The following is a 23,329-nucleotide window of genomic DNA, read 5'->3' as shown; positions in this document are numbered from 1 at the left end:
AGAATATTGTTCAATATTGCAAAATCTTATTTCTTACCTTGGAAAAACTAAAGTGAATATGAATCAGTTTTGAAAGGTAGTACATTAGACTTTAGGCCCAAGTTCTCACCTTTATAAATGAGAGTTCTATGCAAAAAATATCTTTGATTACTTTAATAATGAAGCCTTTCTGTGTTGTGGCCCAAGAATAACTGATCTCATACTAAAAATTATTTTATAGGAATCAGTGTGTTCTAGAAAGAGGTCAGTGTGCTGCTCTTCTTCAACAAAACTATCCTTTTATCTAGCAGTTATCTTTGAAGTTAAAAATTGTTATGCATACCTATTTGTGGTATGTATATCCACACATCATAGTCTTACCCTAATACAAAAGTTTTACAAGCGTGTTTTATTAAGGGAAGAGGAGCAAGTTTGCTGTTTATGGTAACACTCTGTAAATAGGCCATAAATATTTGTTGAAAGAAGGACTCATTAAGAAAAAAATTCAAGTAACAAGATGAAAATCTAAATTAACCTTTACGTTATTTGTGCCAGCATCAAATAAGCATATACTAGAAATAAGTTTGAATGTACTTTGAAGGCCTAGTCATTGGGTAATACAGAGTAACTTGAAAGAGTGAATATCATCAAACTAAGTAAGGTCAACTTTGAAATAGGAGAGTGTGGGAACAGTGACATGGCACCTGGGACACTGGGTTTCTGGCAAAGGTGTTGTGGGAGTTTGCCCTTAAGTGAACAAGTCTTGGCCTACAATGGCTACTCCAAACATCTATAGCTTCCTTATACCACACATCCCTTGCCCTGTCTGCCCAAGAAAATGTACTCATATACCAATTTTGTTATGCCAATTTCATCATATACATACATAAAAATAGATAACTTACTATATTAAAAGTTGTCCAAATTCATTTAGGCTTTGGCTATAAGTAAGAACTATTTATTTCTATGTTTTGGGTAAGAAAGAACATTCATTTATGGCAAGCCTACTCACTTGGGCCCCAAACCTCTTCCTTCATTTCTGGAAAAAACTGTTTTCCTTGTGCTTACTGAACATGAACTTGGAGCTCCCTGGGTTCTGCCTGCAGAATTGCACTGTACTCTCTTTTCCTTTCTCTGACACTATTCTTCAGATTTCCAAAGGTACCTATACTCAGACAGCTTCTTCATGTTATTAACTGCTTTATCTCATGTGTACCCTCATAATTTCTATAAAAGCAGCCAATTACTCTTCCCCAATATCTTCCTTTCCAGCCTCACTAGTCTTCGTAATTGACCTGAGTCTCACATGCATTTGTCATTGTTATTACTAGGCCAACCGAACTGTAAATGTTTATGTACTCTGTCTATAAAATGTTTGTACATTGGTTTGAACCTAGCCAAATGTGGTTTACTCCCAAAGCTCACAAAATTCGAGGGGTGGCTTTTTTTAAAACTAAACTGCACCTCTCTGAAGTTCAGACTCTAACCTGACACAGCAGTTCTCCAACTGTAGTCTAGGGACACTTGGCTATCTCTGAGAAATTTAGGGTATCTGCAAGATCAAAATCATGCATAGGTAAAAGATCTATTCAGAGTTCTAGATAGACCAATGGATTTTATGTTGCAAAGTAAGAAATGTTTATTGACATGGTTTCAAATTCCACATTACAACTAACATTTAAGGAACTACCGCTTGTTGAGTTTTTTAAACAGATTTATTCACAGATATACTTCACATACTACATAATTCAAATATTTAATGTGTACAATTCAATGGCTTTTAGTATATTAACAAATATGTGAAACCATCTCTATAGTAAATTTTAGAATGCTTTCAATCACCACAAGAAGAAATCTCATATCTTTCAGCTATTATCCCCCTATTGTTCCATTCACCCCAGCCCCAATCAACCACTAATGTGCTTTCTGTCTCAATAGATTTACCTATTGTGGACATTTCATATAAATTTCATATAAATGGAACCATACAAAATGTGACCTTTTGTATCTGGCTTTTTTTTCACTTAGAACAATGTTTTCAAGGTTAACCCATGTTGTAGCATGTGTTAGTACCTCATTCCCTTTTATGGTCAAATAATATTGCATTGTATGGATATGCCACATTTTGCTTATACATTCATACATTGATGGACGTTTGGGTTGTTTCTACCTTTTAGCTATTATGCATAATGCTGCTATAAACATTCATATACAAGTTTTTGTGCAGACATGTTTTCTTTTCTCTTGGGTATATCACTAGGAGTGGAATTGCTGGATCATGTGATAACTCTATGCTTAATTATTTGAGGAATTGCCAGATTGTTTTTCAAAGTGGCTGTATCATTTTAGATTTCCACAAGCAAGATATGAGGGTTCCAATTTCTCTACATTTTGTCAACACTTGTCATTATGTGTCTTTTTGATTACAGCTAGTGGATGTGAAGTAGTATCTCATTGTGATTTTGATTTGCATTTCCCTGATGACTAATAATGTCAAGAATCTCTTCATGTGTTTATAGGCCATTTCTATTTCTTATTTGGAGACATGTCTGCTCAAATCTTTTGCCCATTTTTAACTTGAGTCAGTTTTCCTTTTATTTTTTAGTTGTAAGAGTTCTTTATATATTCTGAATACAAGGCCTTATCAGATATATGATTTGCACAATTTCTTCCATTCTGTGGGTTGCCTTTTCACTTTTTTGATAGTGTCCTTTGAAGCACAAATTTTTTAAATTTCGATGAAATCCTATTTTTGCAGTTTTTCTTGTGTTACTCGTATTTTGATGTCATATATTCATGGCAAACCCAAAGCCATGAAGATTTACCCCTATTTTTTTCCTCAGAGAGGTTTATAGTTTAGTGCTTCCATTTAGATCTTTGATACATTTTGAGTTAATTTTCTGTATATGGTATGGCAAGAGTCTAATCTCTTTTTTTTTTTGCACATGGCTATCCACTTGTCTCAGCACCATTTGTTGAAAAGGCTGTTCTTTCTCTCACTGAATGATCTTGGCCCTCTTGTTAAATGTCAGTTGACCATAGACACATGGGTTTATTTCTGGATTGTTAGTTCTGTTCCATTGATTTCTATGTCTATCTCACGCCAGTATCGCTCTGTCTTCATTACTGGTGCTTTGTAGTTAAGTATTGAACTCAGGAAGTGTCAGTCTTCCAACTTTGTTTTCAAGATTGTTTTGGCTAGTTTGGGTCCCTTGCAAATCCAAGTGAATTTTAGAATCAGCTTGTCAATTTTAACAAAGAAGCTAGCTGTGATTCCTACAGGAATTGAGTGGAATCTGTAGATCAATTTGGGAAGTATTGCCATCTTAAAAATATTAAGTCCTCCAATTCACTTCTTATTTTTTGGGTGTGTGTGTGTGTGTGTGTAGTTGCTTTACAATGTTTTGTTAGTTTCTGCTATACAGTGAAGTGAATCAGCTATATGTATACATACATCCCCTGTTTTTTGGATTTCCTTCCCATTTAGGTCACCATAGAGCATTGAGTAGAGTTCCCTGTGCCATACAGTAGGTTCTCATTAGTTATCTATTTTATACATAGTAGTGTATATATGTCAATCCCAATCTCCCAGTTCATCCCACCTCCCCTTCCCCCCTTGTTGTCCATACATTTGTTCTCTACATCTTTGTCTCTATTTCTGCTTTGCAAATAGGTATATCTGTACCATTTTCTAGATTCCACATATATGTGTTAATATACAATAATTTTTTCTCTTTCTGACTTCACTCTGTATGACAGTCTCTAGGTTCATCCACGTCTCTGCAAATGACACAATTTCATTTCTTTTTATGGCTGAGTAATATTCCATTGTATATATGTACCACATCTTCTTTATCCATTCCTCTGTTGATGGACATTTAGGTTGCTTCCTTGTCCTGGCTATTGTAAATAGTGCTGCAATGAACATTGGGGTGCATGTATCTTTTGGAATTATGGTATTCTCCTGGTATATGCCCAGGAGTGGGAATGCTGTGTCATATGGTAGTTAGTTTCTTAAGGAACCCCCATACTGTTCTCCACAGTGGCTGTATCAATCTACATTCCCACCAGCAGTGTAGGAGGGTTCCCTTTTCTCCACACCCTCTCCAGCATTTATTATTTATAGACTTTTTGCTGATGGTCATTCTGACTGGTGTGAGGTGATACCTCCTTGTAGTTTTGATTTGCATTTCTCTAATAATTAGCGATGTTGAGCATCTTTTCGTGTGCCTCTTGACCATCTGTATATCTTCTTTGGAGAAATGTCTATTTAAGTATTCTGTCCATTTTTTGATTGGGTTGTTCATTTTTTTGATATTGAGCTGCATGAGCTGTTTGTATATTTTGGAGATTAATCCCTTGTCCGTTGCTTCATTTGCAAATATTTTCTCCCATTCTAAGGGTCGCCCATTCACTTCTTGAGTTTTTGATATAGTCCCAAGAAAGAATATCCACAATTATCTGGGATAATTGTGAAAAGACTCATAAAAGACTCCTCCCTTTTCCAAATATTTATCTTGTGAGGCTAAATTTTCTCCATTATTTCAGCTAAAATAAAGTAGTGATTGTAGAAACATATATGAGAATCCAGCTGTATTCTGTTAAGCTAGACATTAAGGAGATTTGCAAAAATGTAAAGCTTACCCTGCTATTTTTTTGTTTGGGGAAATATAATTATTTTTCACAAAATATTATTTATATAATATTAAATGGGTTTCTCATTATTTTCCAATAGATTAATAAATTTTTTTTTTATTCCTAGCTTCAATTCCAGTATGGTAAATATCAAAGATATATAACCCATGTAACCAATAAAGGGATCCTGAGACCAAAATGTGAACTGTTGGTCTAATACATGATGCCCTTCATTGATGGGTCTGGTCGACTTTTCTGTCCATATTCTCCAACACTGATCATCACACAACAGTCTTTTCACATTGATCATAAAAAATTACTTGCAGTTTTTTCAATGTTTCAAGCTCTTCCAAACCTCTGAGGCTTCTCATCTGTTGATGCTTCTACCTGGAACGAATGCCCCATTGCTTTCCTCCCTCTTCTTGATATGCCAAAACTCCTTTAAAACTTGACTCAAGTCCCAAATGTTCCAGATCTGACCTCTTTCCATGTGACCACTCTGCTCTGTTCTGTGGACTTTTTTTATTTCTTCTCTCTCTCTAAATACTGTAAACTCCCTGGAGTAGGAAACTCCATTGTATTCATTTCTATACACATTGTTAGCACATAATAAGTGATCAATTAATATTTGTTAACAAATATATAATCCTATAATACCACAGAAAAACTGTCAAACCTATTAGAAAATAACCCCACACTCTATGTATTGTTGAATATTTTATTTCCTAAAAAGAATAAACACTTCTAAGCATAATTATTTAGAATTTTTAGAAATACATTTTTCCAGAATAAAAAGTACTACATGGAAAGTTTATTAGGGGATTTTCCAATTCATGAAATATAATCCTCTGATGTTCTGTTACCTTTGTGGTTTTCAGACCCATTATCATTCACATACAGATGCTAATGGCTTAGATAAATATAGGATAGCTTAACTAAAATAAATTATTTTTCTGAAAAATAAGATTATAAAAGTACCTTAATTAATTTAATGGGTACTGAATTATTTGCTTAGGATATGGGGATATAGTGGACTGATAGCCCCCTCCCCTTTAACTAAACATATGAATATTTTGTTATGATTTCCCTGAAAAATCAGTATATTTCTTTATAGTCATAAATCTTCCTTTTCACATAAAACTTTTCAATTCCCCAATATCCAGTTATAATAAAACTCTAAATTAGCTATATGACTACATTGTATTTTGTGAATAAGTTCAATGAAATCAAATAAATACCAAAGATACTATTTTAATATGACATGATTATATAGATTCAAATATCTTAGATTTGGATTTATGATTGCAAAACCACAATAGGTAGTGATGTATATTACACTGTAATTAGTTTGTGACATGGGTGTTATCTCTCTCTTTAGCATAATAATGAGACTTGATGTATTTCTCTTTTTATAAATTCCTGAGAAGTCACTAGGTAGAGTACAGTTTGCATTTTGATGGTAAGGAGATAGCTTCAGAAAATAGGCTTTGGGAAGTCAGTCTTCTGAAGGTCTGTCTCATCATCATGTTATGGGGACACAGGGAGGAATAAAGCATTTTGATATGGTTAAAAATTGATATCATGTTTTCAGAAAATAGTAGAAAATGCACATGTGATTATGAGCCCTAGGAAAGGGAAGATAAACAGTAATGAAAACCAGAAGGACTCTCACATTAAAATGGAGGAATGAATAGCAGATCAAACTCGCAAAAAAGAGTAAAAAGAGGGAGAAAAGGAAGAAATCTCAAAGTAAAACAAATAACATGAGATAATATAATAGGAATAAAATCCTAAAGAATTCGCACTACAATGTAAAAGGGATGAATTATCTCCCTGAAATACATAGATTGTCATTTTGGATTATCAAACAATAAACGTGCTTAAAGCAATTGATATATAATGGTTGAAAATACTGGGATGGGCCAAGAGGTACTCTGTAATTTCAAACAAAAAGGAAGCAGGAGTGGTAATATTAATGTCAGAAAAGGTAGAATATTAACTTAAAAGAAGAAATAAGAATAAATTGCAGTATATAATAAAGAAATAGATAGTTTGAAGTAAGTTTCATAAACATAGTCACCAAACAACATATCAGCTAAATATAAATTATTCAAAATTTATCTAAGCAGTGGAAGAGCTAAAATTTATAGAGGAGATCAAAAAGATAATTAAAGATCTACCATTTTTAAAAAAAGCTGGGTCAAAGGGGGTCAAAAATTATAAACTTCCAGTTATAAAATAAGTAAGTCCTGGGGATGTACTGTACAACATGGCAACTATAGTTAATAAACTATATTGTATATTTGAAAGATGTTAAGCGAGTAGATCTTAAAAATCCTCATCACAAGAAAAATAAATTTTGTAGCTATATATGGTGACAGATGTTAACTAGACTTATTGTGATGATCATTTCAGAATACACACAAGTATCGAATCATTGTGTTGTACACCTGAAACTAATACAATGTTATAGGTCAATTATACCTCAATAAAATAATTAATAATAATAATAAAAGCTGGACCAGCTGTATTCAAAGCTAAGTGCAATATAACTTCTAACAAAAATATAATTGCAATACCATTTAAATCAACCAGATCTTTTAATGAATGGAATGATTCCTAATTTAACTTTATTATAATATCTTAAGATAAGAGCAATACAAACAGGAAAACCTAGGGACTAACTTGACCTTTGACTATAGGTGCAAACATTCTAAATTAAATTTGAGTAAATTTAGGGGGAAAATATTCCATTCACAGTAATGACAAAAAGTATGAGAATTCATTTCACCTAGGTTGCCACTGATGCACCTGATTTTGGAGATACTAAAATGTGAAAGTAACATGCATGGCATCCTAGAATCAATGAAATATGATATAAAATGCCTAGAAATAAAGCTTTAGAAAAACATAAATCTTAAATTTTAAAAAACTATAAAATCTCACTGAATACTCAAACACATCCTTAGTTCTATTCACAACAGATTTTATATTTAAAGTTCCCCAATAGATTCCCACATACAGCCAAATTGGAGAACTGTTGGCTTTAAAGGCAGAAATGAAGGGGGTGGGAAGGGATATAGTCAGCTTCTTCTTTATGTATTTTTATGTTGAAATATGTCACATACTAAAATCATTATTATATTGAATTTGAAATAGAATTTTCTTGTTATTTTCAATATTATATAAAAAGAACAAAACTGGGGTGTATTAGTAATATTGGATCCGTAATTGGACACTTAAAATAACAGATAAAGAGCAACAAGACAAATGAAAAATGAAGGTTTAGAGAGGAAAATAGGCTTCTGTGTCTCAGTCCTCACCCACAGAAAGGACTTCCTCCCTCTATACATTTTTTTAATCTTCATGTTAATGAAGAACAATGGTTACTCCAACTTTTCATTTTTAAAAATTGAAAATATAAGAATGGGGTTGCCCAGAGTTTAGGTCCTAACTCTCCATTGATTGGGGTAAAATATGAATTATAAGATCCCTCTTCAAAAGAGTAAATTAAGGAAATTATGTTAAAAACTTGGAGGAAAAGGATTCCAGGGGAATAAAGAAGAGAAAGAGAGAAACTTGAGAAAGATGCAATAAAAGAAAATGTACTGTGTTTTATCCTTTAATAATTTTCAGCTTTTAGACTATCAACTTGATAAAGAAGTAATTCTTAAAAGCAAGCTTGGCATTACACTTAAGCAGAATAGAGAATAGTGAGTAGTCTACATGAAATTAGTTTCGGGGTGCTAGGAGTTCTCCCCTAAAACATTTCCTTCGTATACTTCATAATGTCTGAAATGGTTCTAACAGGAAAAAAAAAAAAAAAAAACTCTTCATTTCATAATTAATTAGAGGCACACCCCTTGGGAAAATTAAGTATTGAATAAAATTCATACAAGTTATAATAAAATAATATCAGATCCTCTGATAATTATAGGGAGATGAAAAAGATATGTTGTGTGGTGGAGGGGTTCCTGTGATGAAGAATGAACAGAGGGATCACAGCAGAGCCTAATAAGGCCACAGAAACCTCATGATTTGTCCAGGGCAGGCCCTACCCAAAAATCCTCAAGTTCTACAACATGCCAAGTGCTACCAAGAAATAAGTCCACAAGAAATAAGTTTCTCTTTTCATTCTCTCACGCTTGATTGGAGTGTTTGAAAAGAATAGAGCAAATGGCAAGGTAATGGGAATAATGCACTGAGTAAATAATATGTACTTCACAATACTCTGTGACTCATAGAACTCACTCCTTGGCGCCTCGTCACAGAACACACACAACTACCTTAGCAGAGCACTGAAAAATCACCCAGGACATAGGAAAGGCAAGTCCGTCAGGTACCTTATTGCCAGTAAGTTTGTATCCAGACCCTCACTAGAGACAGCAGCGGGTGATAACATTTTATCACCGGCTTTCAGAAGGGATCCTGCTGGGAAAGGAACACAAAATAAGCTCTTCGCCTAGTGACAATAACTTGGCAGAACCTTGCTGGCTGAGATATAGGAAGTATGCTTTAAAGCAGTGTTTGTCAATCTTTTTTGTTATTACCTTTTTAGCCATTTTTCCTCTAACCTCTTCCCGTGAAATTTTAATACCACAGATATACTGTATATTTAATGATGGACGGTATGCATGTCTCTGATTTACACACAAAAAGAGTAAGATATTTTTCCTCCCCCAAGAACCATTGAAGGAGATATTGCTCCCATTGAGAATGTTTGTTTTATTTAGTTATTTTTTACAATTTATTTATTATTTATTTTTGGTTGCATTGGGTCTTTGTTGCTGCGCGCGGGCTTTCTCTTGCTGCGGCGAGCGGGAGTTACTCTTCGTTGCGGTGCGCGGGCTTCTCATTGCGGTGGCTTCTCTTGTTGCAGAGCACGGGCTCTAGGCGCGTGGGCTTCAGTAGTTGTGGCTCACAGGCTTTAGAGCGCAGGCTCAGTAGTTGTGGCGCACAGGCTTAGTTGCTCCACGGCATGTGGGATCTTCCCGGACGGACCAGGGCTCGAACCCATGTCCCCTGCATTGGCAGGTGGATTCTTAACCACTGCACCACCAGGGACGCCCTGAGAATGTTTGTTTTAAAGTAATATCATTGAACGTTATTATTATACGAGGCAGCTTATATTCTCTTTTTCCTAATTTGTGAAACTAGAATAGGCCATTAAAATTTGTTTTCATCCTTAAGAAAAAGACTCAACACCATGTTTAGGAAACTACTGTAGCAAAACCATTTAGATTAAGCAATTAAGGAGAATGAGTCAATTGGAGTTTTTCTGGCATGAAGTCAATTGCTGGGATGCTTTCACATCTTTCCCGCTGCTAGAATTTGAAAGAAAATGTCTCATGCCTTTAGAAATCATCTACATATAATTAGTAAGTCATTTGTATTGCAAATACTCCATACTCTCATATAGTGGTTTAGAACGAAGAGTTGGGATTTTACAGAATCGAAGTAAACCAAAGAGGCAATTCTGCCTCCAGGATGGGATCACATGACATTTGCATGTTTAACCAAATTTACTTAAATGTTCTCCATAGTTAGATTTATTCTACTACACATTTCGAAAATAATATCGAGAAAAATAGCGTATACGTCTTCTTATTTGAGCACACACACACACAAATGTTCCCTCCTCTCTTAGTAAATTATTTTATTCTTCTCTGAAATAACAGCTCTGCCTTCAGTACCATGTAATGGACTATGCCCTTTACTAGGTAGAGGAACAAGTTTTTACCCAGTTTTACTTGGAAAGAGAAGAAGTAAGAACGCTGCACCTTCCGTCCAGCACACAGCTTTATGCCTTCACCATGTATTCCCTCAGGGTTTTGAAGGCACTAGGAATAAGCTGGGTGAGCAGCACCCATACCAATAGAAAAGAAAAAAAGAAGCTAAAGTTCCATTAGCTGAAACTTTAAAGAAAAGAAATATAAAAGGCAAATGAATGATTTCATCAATTTTCAAACTGTCATCTACTGATAGAATCAAAGCAGGTACTCAAAAATGTATGATGGAGCTAGGGGTTCAGGCAAACATGGTTGGAATTCCAGCCCCACCACTCACTATGTGACCTTGTAAAAGTTTGCTTGATTTTCCTAGGCTCTGAGGCTAATTCTATACAACTGGGTTAATATTAGTCCCAACCTTGAGGGTGGCTATGAGGATTGCAGAGCAGAAGTGCCAGGAAAATGTCCAACACACTGCAAGCATTCAAAAAGTGCTTGTTGTTGATAACAGTATTACCCTATTTTTCTTGCCTATTCTTTAATTATCCCCAATATTGCCTTGTACATAAGTACAGAGTAAATACATGAATTAATGAATATAATTATGATACAACTGTATATAACACCTAAGAATGGATATACCTAAGTTACATATTTTCTTCCTTCTTCCTTTGATTTTGGTCTTTAAAGACAAAGAGTCATGACTGTCACTATATCTAGAAATACAGGGATTAGATTTCATAATTTTTCCCTTGACTACAGATTGACTATTCTATATATATGGTGCTGAAAATCTCAGACTTTAGTGGTGATTATCAAGAATGAAAGTTGTCTAAAGCTCAGACGCCAATTCATGTGTTCAATATGTAGCATTCAAATCTTGAGATGGGAGTAGAAAAAATTAGCAAATAATATATATTTCTATTATGACATTCTACAGTTTTAATTTTTATGAATCTCATCATCCAGGAAACTGATAAATTAATTGGTTAGTTTTATGTCTCCCTGAAAATAGACTAGAGGATCTAAAATGATGTTTCTCAAACAATAATGGACAGATGAACTACTAGGGGATCTTGTTAAAATGTAGACCCTTATTTAGTACATCTGGTCTAAGGCCTGAGATTCTGCAAGCATGTACGCAATGCTGATGCTGATGTATGCAAACCACAGTTTGAAGGTCTAACATCTTAATATACTCCACACTGCTTGAGGTAAGGGATAAAATTGTTTCGAGTCACTAAACAGAGGTAAGTTATAATTTTTTTAAAAACATAATTTTATCATCCATTTGCTTCACAGGGCAAATTTTAAGCTCTTTCCATAACTATCAATAACTGTAAAAATAAAAAATGATGATACACAAGTGAAGATTATAACAGATAAGTAAAGACAAGTGACAACTAACTGTCACTGGTAGACTTTATTTAACTTTCACTAACAAGCCTGGCAAAAACCAAAAAGCCCTACTTGAAAGAGACTACTCAAATGTCAGTTTTTATGGAAAAGAACAAGAAAAACAGGGAGGGGTTGAATATATAAAATCATAATTAATATTAGAAGGCAAATAAAAAAGTGAGAAAATATTTGCATTGTATTTGATGGACAATAGGTCAGTCTTCCTAACTTACAAAGAGGTCTCAGATATAAAGACTTCTTAGGTAAAGAAGTCTAGTTTAAAAATGGGCAAATGATTTGAACTGGCCACCCAGAGAAGAATAAGTTTATATATATTTCAAAAATATAACCATACTAGTAAACTAAGAATTGCAAACTTAAAATACGATGCTATTTTTCAACTGTTGAATTGTGAGACTAAAAATTTTCATTCCCAATTTTATCAGAGATACAGTGAAATGGATACGCTTATACAATGTACTCTCATAATGTTTTAAAAAGCATTTAGAAATCTGTATCAAGGACCTTAAAATAGTCATACACTAGATGTCCACTCAGGAACGTAGAAGATTTGCCATTCAGAAGTAGAGGCTTTCTCTCCTTAGTCCAGCCTAGATATAAAGAGACTAATTAATTCCTAGCCTTGGTATTTGATGTATTCTTCTGTGGTCATGCTCTATTTGATTTTACTGAAAGCACAATAACATCCCAAAGACTAGTGTCCTGATGAGGGTCACAGGGTCAGATGACTCACACGCCCTGGTTCATATCCTCTCAGTCCAGCTTGTTGCTCTGGCCACTGCTACAGCAACCAGCTACATGCAGACGTAACCCAACAACACCTTGCCTTCTCTCCACTCTATCTTCTCTTCTGACCCACGGTTTCTCTGCCACCACTATGTGGGACACCTGCACGAACCCATTCAGTCTTTCTGATGCCTGTGTGAGCATGGATACATCAGGGAATTAACCTCCATGGGATAACCCTAGGTCAATGCAAAACAAAGTACAAAATTTCCATTGAAGCTGCTGATCTGCCCACTCTAACTGTAGAATTCCTGAACTGCCAGCAGCAGAAACCAATGTCAAGCCTTGCACCACTAGGACCCAGCCTTTCACTTTATGGCAGGTTGATTACATTGGGCCACTTTACCTTGGAAGGGCAGCAATTTTCTCTTCTCAGACTTGAAATTATCTCTGGATACAACTTTGCCTTTTCTGCCTTCAGTACCTCTGCCAGGAGCACAGCTCAAAATCTTATACCTGATTAAGTTACATAGAATCTTCCATAATATAACCTCAGACCAAGGGGCCATTCTAAGAGAGAAGGTATGACACTGAGTGCCTGACTCCGGAATTCACTCTCTGGTCCTACCATACAGGGTGCCATCTTGGAAGCAGCTAGCATAATAGATTTTTGAAGCACCTGTTAAAATGTCTAAAGCATCATCTTTGGGTATCTGCTAAGGTGAGAAATATGCATTGAACTAATGCCTGATATGCAACACTATGGCCCCAATCTCTAGACTTACCCGGGACCATGAAATGAGGGGTAGAAGTAGAATTGGCCCACTGCATCACTCTTCACAGTGACCGTTTTGCAGAATTTCTACTTCCTGACCCTACAAATTTAGGTTCTGCTGGATTAGAGGACATGAAGCCAAATGGGACTGGGGAAGGGAAGCAACAAGGGGAAGCTTCTTCCTGTGTACACTGTAAGGGTTCCATTAAAGCAGAAGCTGGTCAAGGTTCCCTCATACCAGTGGAACAGTAGGCCAGGAAAAGAATTACCATATCGTTGGACATGATCCCAAGTACCATAAGGAGTGGCTGCTGCAATACAGTGTGGGAAGACAGGAGTGTATCTAGAACCTAGGAGTTCACTGCAGCATCTCTTGGCGTTTTCATGCCTGCTGATGAGTCTAATAGGCAATTGCAATAAACCCAAACCGGCAACATTAAAGCAACTGAGAGCTCCAGACTCTTAAACTCAAACTCCAAACTCAAGCCATCTAGACTGAAGTTCTAGTCAATGGTAAGAAAATTATAAAATTGGTGATAGACGAAGGAGAAAATAAATATTACTTGTACCTTTTGGACTAGCTGCAGCAGTGGAGACAGCACATTGTTCCATTAATATTTGCATATTAAATCATTGCATGTATCCTAGAAAGTTTTTGAAAAATAAAGGTAACGGATGGTCAGCCAATACAATCTTTCAAATAGTTAGAGTGGTTGATGATAAGTGAGAGTGAGAGTTAAATAGTTACCCATTTTAAAAATAAGTTAGATAATGACAGGCAAAGAATATTTACACAGATCAATGAATAAAAGATACCAGAAATAGATTTAAAATTATGTCAACTTACTACAAGATAAAGGTATTTCATGTAATTGGGGAAATGACAAAATTTTTCAACAAATGATAAGATAACTGAAGAGGACCCCTCCCTCTTGCCTCTATTATTTTAAAATGCTAACTACACAAAAATAAAATATAACTACAGAGCACAAATATCATAAATACAGTCAGGATAAAAGACAAGATTGTAAAACAAAAATTGTAACACAGACATTTATAGGAATAATTAGATTTAAAAGAGCTCCTAAAATTAACAGAAAAAATCAATAGCCCAATTAAAATAAGCAAGGATATTAACCAATCATTCACCAAAAAAAGGAAATATAAATGTCTTTTAAATGTGAAAAGATTTCCATCATCAATAAATTATAGTGCATATACACAGTGGTAGTTCTATATAAACTATGAAACCATTTCCAAGACACATTGTTAAATTTTCAAAAACAGTTTCTTTTTTTTTTTTTCCCTCTTTCTTCGTATGCATGGTCTAGCCAAGCTGGTCTCTGCATAGTCTTTTCCTTTCCACTAACTCCACATGCCTTCCCCGGCCTCTTCTCAAGAGTTTTAAGTTCAATCTATCTTTTATACTCTATTTTCTTTTTCAGCTCTGGCCCTGAATTTTTTCTTTCATTTACTTCCTATGTATTTATTACTTCTCTGTACCTATTTTGCTTCATCAATAAAATAGGAACACCAATATCAATCTCAGAGAGTATTTGTGAACATTAAATGAAATTAATGTGGGAAACATGTATAAGTGACGAAACACTACAAAAACATAAATTATACCATTCATATTCTGTTATACTTTATTATAATTATTTAAGTTACCATTTGTTGTATTAGTGTCACTGTTATATTGTTACCATTTTGTGTACCTCCCGCATACATACATATTGCCTTTTTACTAGCTTGTCAGTACTTTAAAGAAGGATTCACTGTTCATCTATGTATCCTCTACCAGTAGGTATAGTTGGCACCTTGCACTGAGCGGTCCTCAGTTGATAGGGCAATAAATGCAATAAATAAAACATGATTGATTCTAATACTTGGATTTGGAGTTATGAACTGTTCCATTAAAAAAATTTTAATTCAGCAATCAGAATATAAATGATAGTTCATAACTTACATATAATGCTGCATTAAGAGAAACGCTCAACGAAAGGGGACACCTTTCTTGCCCTGGTATGCCCCAATCCACCACCAACTCATATAAGTATGCATCTCGAAGGAGGCTATTGAATCTACTATAAAACACAAGTCAGATTCCCAACTTCTCTATAAACATCTCAGATACAATCACATTCTCTCTGACTTATTACTATGTCACCTATTTCATCTATGGACTTTGCTTTACCTATTGTCCTGCACATTATTATTCATTTACATGACTTTTTCCTCTAGCATATAATGACTCTGTGAGCACAGGACACATGATTTTTCATCCTCATATTCCCAGTCCCTACCACAGTGCCTGGCACATGGTGCATCTATAAATATTCATTCAATTGAAATTAAGTTAATTTGAGGAAATGAATCACTTATATTGCATTATAGTTAAAAAATGAAAAGATTTTGCAGCAAATTTGATTTGGGGAAAATATATATGTTTTATGTAATTTTTATCATAATAATATTTGTTGTAAACTTAGTAATAATAAGAAAACCCAAAGATGATATATTGCCATCAAGTACAGAGTTGAAAAGAAAAAGAATTGCACAGTGTCTACTTAATATAGTTCAGTTAACATCTGTTTGTGGTGCCATTAGTTGCTACCTACTGGCTAGTGTTCAACCATGATCAGCAAATTAAGAGGTTGTATTCCTGATGATACGTCTATTTTCTGCCTAATGGTGTATTAATTTAGCTGACATTGGCTGTCCTGATTAGAATCAAGTCACACATCAGAACATTGTTTATTGAGCATGGCAAATACTTGCCTTAACTCCTTTGCTTTCCTGTCTTTAAAAAAAAATAAATGATGCACTAAGAAGGCCTAATAAGAAAAGAAATTTAAATTATTCTGTTCAGAGCATCCCCAGTCCCAGTCTCTTGATTTTCAGATCACTAGTGGACTTCAATATATATGTAACTTCTTAGATAAGACATTAAGACACAGATAAAACAGTTGTGTGTTTATATATGAAATTTATTAATGTTTACTTCTAATAAAATATATATGTGTAAAATGTATATCTTTATATATAAATATATATTCTAAATTATGGATGTTGATAAACTCATGAAAATTTTAACTAAGGAAAAAAAAGCATAATTGGAGGTATAGATTATACTATAACAGGCATATTACTTTTGGCTAACATAAGAAGTTGGCCCTCAATTATAAATTCATAATCAATTGAACACTGTATTGTATGCATTAATGCAGGATGTGGGCAACTAGTCCTTAAAACTAGTTTGATGTACTGGTTTTTCTCCATTTAACTTTTCCTCTAGCTGCTGCTTTAAAATTTTCAATGGATTGCATTCCTGTGCTCACCTACTCTCTGGTTTATGGTTGGATCTGGTCCAAAAAGGCACTGGCAGGGTATGAGAGGAAGGAAGGAGTCCAGAGCGTTTATTCCCTTGACCCCTTCCATTCTGAGATACTGTTTGATAATGCCTGCACTTTTTTTATGGTCTAGCTTCTGTCAGGGAGATTTATTCCCATGGCTGTATCTTCTATCAAGTTCTAACAACATAATGGAACTTCTAGTTTCAAGATGGACTGAACAGGCACACCAAAATTTCTGGCTCCTATTCAAAACTGACATTCTGGTTTATGTTTAATACAGATACTGTAGAAAGTTTATAGAAGTAAATAAGTATTAATATATAACTATATTAAGAGGGGGAGATGGGATAAAAAGTTCTGATATCAGTGAAGCAATGAACAAAGGCCGCCACTACTCCTAGACTTAAACCAATGACATCACCAAGAAGGTGACTGCAAGGAAAGGCTATGGTGTCAACAGGTGGTCGTAATTGAGGACATAGAATCAAAACTGACTAAGAATCATCAGGCATCTGAGAAATGCTGGAAAAGGAGGCAACAAATTCATGAATCAAAGAATTTACACCCAATAACTTAGAGATAATATAAAAATATCCAAAGGAGTTGGAATACATATAGTTACTATTCACAAAGAGATAAATAAAATACACCCATGACACAAAAGTAAATAGCTATAAAATAAAAATGTACACTTGTGGAAAAAGAAGTTAGAGATCATAGAAATGGCAGCTTGTTTGGAATTAGTAAAAAAGAAACTCATTATAGTCAGGTTAAATAACAAACTGAACCTAGCTAAAGAACAAAATAGTTCGTATACATGAAACGTGCATCTTTCCCCCCGGAACAGTTGCTCAGTATTTGCTCATTCAAGGTTCCCAGAGACTTTATATAGACTGTCACTACCAAGAATAACAAGAGTTGGGCGGGTGGGCAGGGAGGAGGAGGAGGGGGGAGCCATGTTGCACGCAACTCCAGGCGGGGCAGCCTCTGAGGCTGAGGGACACTGCAAGACCTTGGTGGGATGGGGATTTAACTGGGGCCAAGCCCAACGACCAGGTAGAGACGTCGCCAGAGCCATTTAGGCACCCGGGAAATGCGGTGCACGTGTATTTCTGGGGTTGGCCAAAAAGTTCGTTCGGGTTTTTCCGTAACATGCTACGGGAATATGTAATGCAAATAATGCAGTGGATTACCTTATGAAGACAAAAGACAATAGAAGCAGTGAGCCTGCTTCTGAGCAAGATGTTTCTGCTCACTCAGTTCAGTGCTGGAATCACTTTGGTGTTTGCTTTACTTGCAGGTCCCTTTCCAGGTTTGCCTGCAATGAGATTCCACTCTCTGCATTTAAAGGACACCCTTTCTGAGCTGCTGTGAATAAATTTGGAATGATATTTTAAATTTTCATCTAATGGAGAATTAGCTGTACCTTGAATAAGGATTGCTGCACTGGACGACTTCAGAATACTACTCACAATGTCATCCAACAGGAGCCAGAATCCCCATGGACTGAAGCAGATTGGCCTTGACCAGATCTGGGACGACCTCAGAGCTGGAATCCAGCAAGTGTATACCAGACAAAGTATGGTGAAATCCAGATACATGGAACTCTACACTCATGTTTATAACTACTGCACGAGTGTTCACCAGTCAAACCAAGCTCAAAGGGCTGGTGTCCCTCCTTCTGAACCAAAAAAGGGGGAGATGCCGGGGGGAGTTCAGTTAGTTGGCTTGGAATTGTACAAACAGCTTAAAGAGTTTTTGAAGAATTACTTGACAAATCTTCTTAAGGACGGAGAAGATTTGATAGACGAGAGTGTACTGAAGTTCTACACTCAACAATGGGAAGATTACCGGTTTTCAAGTAAAGTGCTGAATGGGATTTGTGCCTACCTCAATAGATATTGGGTTCTCTGCGAATATTACGGAGGACGAAAAGGAATCTACGAAATCTATTCTCTTGCATTGGTGACTTGGAGAGATTGTCTTTTCAGGCCATTGAATAAACAGGTAACAAATGCTGTTTTAAAACTGATTGAAAAGGAAAGAAATGGTGAAAGCATCAATACAAGACTGATGAGTGGAGTTGTACAATCTTACGTGGAACTGGGGCTGAACGAAGACGATGCCTTTGCGATGGGCCCTGTGCTAAAGGTGTACAAAGAATCCTTTGAGTCTCAGTTTTTGGCTGACACAGAGAGATTTTATACCATAGAGAGTACCAAATTCTTGCAGCAGAACCCAGTTACTGAATATATGAAAAAGGCAAAGACTCGTCTGCTGGAGGAGCAGCGGAGAGTCCAGTACCTTCATGAGAGCACCCAAGAAGAGCTAGCCAGGAAGTGCAAGCAGGTGCTCATTGAGAAACACTTGGAGACCTTCCACAGGGAATTTCAGAATTTATTGGATGCCGACAAAAGTGAAGATTTGGGTCGCATGTATAATCTTGTATCTAGAATCCAGGATGGCCTGGGAGAATTGAAAAAACTCCTGGAGACACACATTCATAATCAGTGTATTGCGGCCATTGAAAAGTGTGGAGAAGCTGCTTTAAATGACCCCAAAATGTATATACAGACAGTGTTGGATGTTCATAAAAAATACAACGCCCTGGTGATGTTGGCATTCAACAACAATGCTGGCTTCGTGGCTGCGCTGGACAAGGCTTGCGGTCGCTTCATAAACAACAGTGCGGTTACCAAAACGGCTCAGTCGTCCAGTAAATCTTCCGAGTTGCTGGCTGGATACTGTGACTCCTTGTTGAAGAAGAGGTCCAGGAACCCAGAAGAAGCAGAACTAGAAGACACGCTCAACCAAGTGATAGCGGTCTTCAAGTATATAGAGGACAAGGACGTGTTTCAGAAGTTCTACGCAAAGATGCTGGCCAAAAGGCTTGTTCATCAGAACAGTGCGAGCGATGAGGCGGAAGCAAGCATGATCTCTAAGTTAAAGCGAGCTTGCGGGTTTGAGTACACCTCTAAACTTCAGCGGATGTTTCAAGACATTGGTGCAAGCCAGTACTTGAATGAGCAGTTCAAAAAGCACCCGACAAATGCAGAGCCGCTGGGCTTGGATTTCAGTATTCAAGTTCTGAGCTCCGGATCATGGCGTTTTCAGCAGTCCGGTACGTTTGCCTTGCCGTCGGAGCTGGAACGGAGTTACCAGCGCTTCACAGCGTTTTACGCCAGCCGTCACAGTGGCAGAAAGTTGACGTGGTTGTATCAACTGTCTGAAGGAGAATTAGTAACAAACTGCTTCAAAAACAGATACACCTTGCGGGCATCTACATTCCAGATGGCCATCCTGCTCCTGTACAACACGGGAGACGCTTACGCCGTGCAGCAGCTGATGGACTGCACCCAGATCAAAACGGACATTTTTGCACAAGTGCTACAGAGTTTATTGAAGTTGAAGTTACTGGTCTTGGAAGACGAAAATACACATGTTGATGAGATGGAATTGAGGCAAGATACCTTAATAAAATTATATCTCGGTTATAAAAACAAGAAGTTAAGGGTTAACATCAACGTGCCCATGAAAATGGAACAGAAGCAGGAACAAGAAGCCACACACAGAAACATCGAGGAAGATCGCAAACTACTGATCCAGGCGGCTCTCGTGAGAATTATGAAAATGAGGAAGGTTCTAAAACACCAGCAGTTACTTGGAGAAGTACTGACTCAGCTCTCCTCAATATTCAAGCCTCGGGTCCCAGTAATTAAGAAATGCATTGACATTCTGATCGAGAAAGAATATTTGGAGCGAGTGGATGGTGAACAGGACACCTACAGTTACTTGGCGTAAGCCTTCTGGAAGGGTCTGACCGCGGGCTCAGCCCCTCGTCGCGTGGGAAGGATGGAGAAGAGTTCACCGCGGCAGCCACGCCCCCCGCACCACCTGCTCGGCCCCCAGGCTCCCACGGAGGGCTCGGGGCGATCAGAACTGCTCAGGATCGCCACACTTCACGTCTGTAAGTACAGACACCGATGCCATTTAACCTAATTTAAGACCAGAGGGGATGGAACCTTCCATGCTGAGGGCTGCATGCTTCTGCATCCGAATCAACCCATTGGCCACGCGAATAACAGCTGCCGGCTGGGCGGCCCCTCGGAGGCCAGCAACACCTAGAGAGCAGGTCTGAACGGACCCACGTGTAATCTGCTATGAAAAACCATTTGTATAGTATGTTTCATTTTTTAATGTGTGAAAATAAAGAAAATTAAAGGAAAAAAAAAAGAATAACAAGAGTTGACTCTAGAAAGTATCAAAGTGACGTTCAGAAGCATGGAGAATAAATCCAGAAGTTCAAATTTTTATTTCAATGTAATTCCAGAAAAAAGTAATAGAGAAAATAAAAGAAAGCCAATATTTGAAGAAATAATGGGAAATAATACCTCAGAATTATGGAAATATATGATTCCACATATTACAAAAGTCCACTTAAGGCAAAGCAATATCATAACAAATTAAAAAAGCAAGAAACAAATAAAACTTCACACCTGAACGCATTGCAAAGCAGCTTCCACATGTTAAGGATAAAGCGAAACTGCAAAAGCCATCAGAGGGGGAAAAACAATGTAATAAAGTGTAAAAATCAATTTTCATGAGCTATTTTATCAGGTTCATTAGATACATGACATCAATAGAGCAATATTTCCAAATTACTGAGGGAGAGTTCTGCTTCTGCAATTGCTCACTAATGGTTTCAGACCAACCTTCCAAACAAGGAAAACTTAAAAATATAGACAAAATTCAAAACGAAAAAAAAAAAAAAGTATCTGTTTGAAAATTGCAGTAAAGGGTTAATCAGCAGGCTTGGAGTGTTCAAAACTTTCACATTCCAAAGAAAGGATTGGCCCTCAACTAGTTCCTGAGTGATAAATCTTTAGAATATCCTGTCTGTTAAGAGTGTATTTGATACATGAGGCCTTGGGGCATGCCAGATATAGTTCATGCTATAAAGTGACTTATGGTGGGGAACTTGGACCTCACTGCATCAGTTTGACCTCTGGAGTTGCTGGAAACTGAGCAACCAAGGTCAGCCACTTGGGCAGTCAGCCATGCCTACCTGACTGACCCTTAAAAGAAACCTTGACACCAAGGCTCATGTGAGATTCACTGTTTGGCAATACTTCATACACCTTGTCACATATGTTGCTGGGAAATTAAATGCAGTTCAAGGATTCTGGGAAGGAGAACAGCTGGAAGCTTGTTCCTAATCTCTCCTTGACCCTGCCCTTTGCACCTTTTGCCTTGACTGAGTTTAATCTGTATCCTTTCGGTGTGATAAACTGTAACTATGAGTATAACAGCTTTTCTGAGTTCTCTGAGTCTTTCTAGCAAATCATCAAACATTAGGGTGGTCTTGTGGACCCTCAACACAGACGGCGTCAGGGAGTTTCAAGGTAGTAAAGACAAACAGAATAGAAAATTCTGAAGACGATCAAGCATAAGTGGGAATTTGATATCTTTGGAGGTTGTATGACAAATTAGCGGTTGGAGTGACCAACTAATTAATATTGGCTCTGGTTCTCCACAGAAATATATTTAAATAGAATGTACATATGTTATTACTTACCTCAAACACAAACACAAATTCCAGATGGAGAACAGACCTAAATAAAAACAGAAACATGACTTTTTAATAAAGAAAACTGTCTCTATGATATTGAGGTAGGGAAGCCTTTTAATTAAACATTTTTCCAAGGTAAAATTAGTCAAAAAAAAGATTGCCAAATGTTGTGGCTATCTCAAAGTACTAATAATCATTTGACGAAAAACAGCATCAAGAAAATTAACAGGTGGAGAAAAACTGAAACAAATAGTTATGTATAAATATAAATAAAATATTATAAATTTATAAAATACATATTACAAAATAAAGGACTAGTATGTAGCATAAAGAATACAAGTCAACAAGAAAGACGCAAACAACTAAGTGGGACACTGGAAAAAGACAGATAGTTTTTCAAAAAATGAAAAAATTGGCTTAAAAATATATTAAAAAGTATCCAAACACTAATAATTAAACAAATGCGATTTGAAAGAACAGAAATATATCATATTTCACTCATCAAATTAGGAAAAAATTAAAAATGGTGTAAAGGTTGATTAAGTTTTGGGAAACAAACTCTCAGAGTTCTGATGTTTATACTGGGTTAGCCAGTTTTCAGGGCAATTTGAGAGTGTCTTTTAAAATATGAAAGGTGCATGCTCTATAACTTAGTATTTCTGTTTCTAGGTACCTCCTTTAGCGACCTACTCATGCATGTCAAAGTAAACACTTATAGGTTGCTCTGCCTTAATATAACTTTTTTATTGGCCTTCAAGGACACCACACTCTATTGTTTTTTCTCCTTTGTCACTATTCACTCTTAACTCTTCACTGTTGTTTTCTCTCTTTCCTGACCCTGTAAGGTTGGAGTAGCCCCAGGCTCAGCCCCTGCTGCTACTCTCTTCTTCAGCTACGTTCACCTTCTTAATTATCACATATGGCTCACGGCTTTAAACAGCATCTATAGGCTGATAACTCCAAGATATCTATCTCCAGATCAGATCACTCTCCTAAACTAGACTCATATATCCAGTGTCCTAATCACTCACTACTGTATCATTAGACAAAAATCTTCTGTGCTTCCTCAAATTCCCTTGGCCACCTCTTTATTTACAGAGATGCTTTCTTCCTTGTGGGCTAGACTGCTGCTGCCTTTGCC

The 23,329-nt window shown here is 36.5% G+C and overlaps 1 pseudogene; it reads left to right on the top strand.

Annotated features, from left to right (window-relative positions):
* Positions 1–18,092: 18,092 nt before the first annotated feature.
* Positions 18,093–20,420, top strand: LOC137768442 (cullin-1 pseudogene; annotated as a pseudogene).
* The last annotated feature ends 2,909 nt before the right edge of the window (positions 20,421–23,329 follow it).

Source organism: Eschrichtius robustus, chromosome 8 (assembly GCF_028021215.1).
Source record: "Eschrichtius robustus isolate mEscRob2 chromosome 8, mEscRob2.pri, whole genome shotgun sequence".
In the NCBI taxonomy this organism is placed as follows: Eukaryota; Metazoa; Chordata; class Mammalia; order Artiodactyla; family Eschrichtiidae; genus Eschrichtius; species Eschrichtius robustus.
The sequence above is the reverse complement of the archived record's forward strand: the minus strand, read 5'-3'. Positions and strand labels throughout refer to the sequence as shown.